We start from the raw sequence: 2,465 nt of genomic DNA on the forward strand, positions 1-2,465 counted from the left end.
GTACTCCATTGTGTAAATGTACCACATTTTCTGTATCCATTCCTCTGTTGAGGGGCATCTGGGTTCTTTCCAGCTTCTGGCTATTATTTTTTTTTTAAGATTTATTTATTTATATGTAAGTACACTGTAGCTGCCTTCAGACACTCCAGAAGAGGGTGCCAGATCTCGTTAAGGATGGTTGTGAGCCACCATGTGGTTGCTGGGAATTGAACTCAGGACCTTCAGAAGAGCAGTCAGTGCTCTTAACTTAGCCATCTCTCCAGTCCCAGCTTCTGGCTATTATAAATAAAGGCTGCTATGAACATAGCGGAGCATGTGTCCTTCACATACTTTGAAGTGAGCCTATTATTCTCCCATTTTGTGGGCTAACGGTGTGGGGGAAGAAGGGAGGAAGGAGAGAGCACGCATCTGGCCAGAGTTCCTCCTGTGCTCTGGGCAGGCAGATGAGGGAGGGCTGCCAGACCCTTTCCACTTGGTCCTAGGTGGGCATCTAAGCCACTGACCCCACTCGATGGGGGATAGACAAGGGCAGCCCCTGACCTGAGGGCCCCGGGGCAACACCCTTGGCCCTGGAGTTATGGGACAGAGGTTCCCATGCAGGTGAGAGTCCTTAGTCCAGTCCATGGTTGAAGCACAGGAAGGCCTTCCATTGGGAGATTAGAAATGGCTCATTAAGCCCGGCATGGTGGCACACGCCTTATGTATGAATACTTATGTATGACATACTTATGCATGAATCTCCCCCCCCCCGTCATGTAAATATGTACGCCACGATGACCCTGCCTCAAAACAGAATAGCGATATATTTTTAGATAATGTATGTTATGAAATATAATATGATGAGGGAGTTCCTGGCTGGCCCATGCCAAAGTGCCCCCTTGAGAAATGACGCCAAGCAACAGATCTGGTGGGGAGGGGGTTATCTGGGGGAAGAGAGGGGAGGGAGGGCTTGGAGAAGGGGTTGAGGTAGATGAACAGATAGGCAGACAGAGAGGAACAGAGTCACAAGGGCAGAGAAAGCAGGAGACAGAGGAGAGAATGGGGGCTGGGGACAGAGACCGCAAGGAACACGTGGGAACAGAGAGAGCTGGAGTGGTGAAGTCTTTTTCACCACAGCTGAAGAAGCACCATAAGCCGGTTGCTTGATCCTAGGGAGGAGCCTAGCGGAATTGCCTGTAAACTAATAAATTAAGCAGAAAATCGAAAGGCCCCTTTTCCTCAAGGATCCTTCCAAGAACCTTTTGTTGTGGGTGTGGTCTGAAAGACTGCGAAGAACCTGGAAGTATCGCAGGGAGAGGTCAATACTTCCCCTCAGCGCCCCGGTTGCGCTCTACAGCGCAGAAGCGGAAAAAGCAGTCCAGGTTCAAGCTTTCGGCGCGCTTGGGCGGGGCATGCAAATAACTGCTCTGTGGAACTCTGGGAGCAAAAAAATAGTGCAACCAAATTCTTCTCGGCCTCCTTGAATCTTACAGGCTTTTCGTGACGTAAAGGTGGTGAACTCAATGAAGAGAACAGTCTGTGTTGGCTGCATATTTGAGTCTGTTGGTTGGTGACCGTGAATTAAAGGTGTGTTCAGTGTTGAGTGTATCGGGCGTGTGGGCACAGGTAGGTATCGCTTCTCGGCCTTTTGGCTAAGATCAAGTGTAGTATCTGTTCTTATCAGTTTAATATCTGATACGTCCTCTATCCGAGGACAATATATTAAGTGGATTTTTGGAAGTAGGAGTTGGAATAGGAGCTTGCTCCGTCAACTCCACGCATCGACCTGGTATTGCAGTACCTCCAGGAACGGTGCACCCCCTCTGGGGAATAAAGACGGTTTTAAAGTCAGAATATGGTTACTATAGAGCAGTACTGCTCTTTACAGGAAATACTTGTATTGTTACTCTAGAGCGTCTGTGGTTTTTTATTGCTAGCTTTTAAAACTTTGTCAGTTTATATCATGAGAGTGGTGTGTACACATGAAAACTCGATTCTCATTTGGTAGGGTACCGAGTATTCTGGTGCTTTAAGAAGACTGTGGCCGGGCTGGAGAAGATGGCTTAGTGGTTAAGAGCACTGACTGCTCTTCCAAAGGTCCTGAGTTCAATATCCTAGCAACCACATAAATGAATAAATAAGCCTTAAAAAAAAAGAAAAGACTGCGGCACTGGAGCTAATGTGTAGGACCCCAAATCTAGGGATCCTCACTCTATTCCAGGGACAGGAAGCACCCACGAACCCTCTCTTGTTGCAAGACGCAGGAGGCTTTATTGGCAGAGCTCTGGGTCAACACGGGAGCTAGGGCTTTTTAAAGAAGCAAAGGGTTAGGAATACAAAGAATTTTGACAAAGGCATGGGATTGATTCATTAACAGAAAGATTACATGTCAGCAAAAGGGGCAACAGAGCTTTGTTCCGGTGGGCTTGGGGCTTATCTTTGTACCCGGCGCCAAGGAAGACAGAAGGGAGGTTCCGGCCAGATGG

The 2,465-nt window shown here is 48.0% G+C and overlaps 1 long non-coding RNA gene and 1 other non-coding gene across 2 annotated transcripts in view; both read left to right on the plus strand.

Annotated features, from left to right (window-relative positions):
- LOC110304563 overlaps positions 1 to 1,566 on the plus strand; it is a 70,872-nt gene extending 69,306 nt beyond the window's left edge. Inside the window, exon 3 of the long non-coding RNA XR_003837949.1 lies at positions 1,473 to 1,566. This is a non-coding gene — a long non-coding RNA (uncharacterized LOC110304563). The remainder of the gene's footprint in view (positions 1 to 1,472) is intronic.
- A 45-nt stretch (positions 1,567 to 1,611) lies between these two features.
- LOC115032727 lies at positions 1,612 to 1,802 on the plus strand. Its single transcript, XR_003838342.1, has one exon. It is a non-coding gene; the product is annotated as a U2 spliceosomal RNA (small nuclear RNA).
- The last annotated feature ends 663 nt before the right edge of the window (positions 1,803 to 2,465 follow it).

This window comes from Mus caroli, chromosome 11, assembly GCF_900094665.2.
Source record: "Mus caroli chromosome 11, CAROLI_EIJ_v1.1, whole genome shotgun sequence".
NCBI classification, from domain to species: domain Eukaryota; kingdom Metazoa; phylum Chordata; class Mammalia; order Rodentia; family Muridae; genus Mus; species Mus caroli.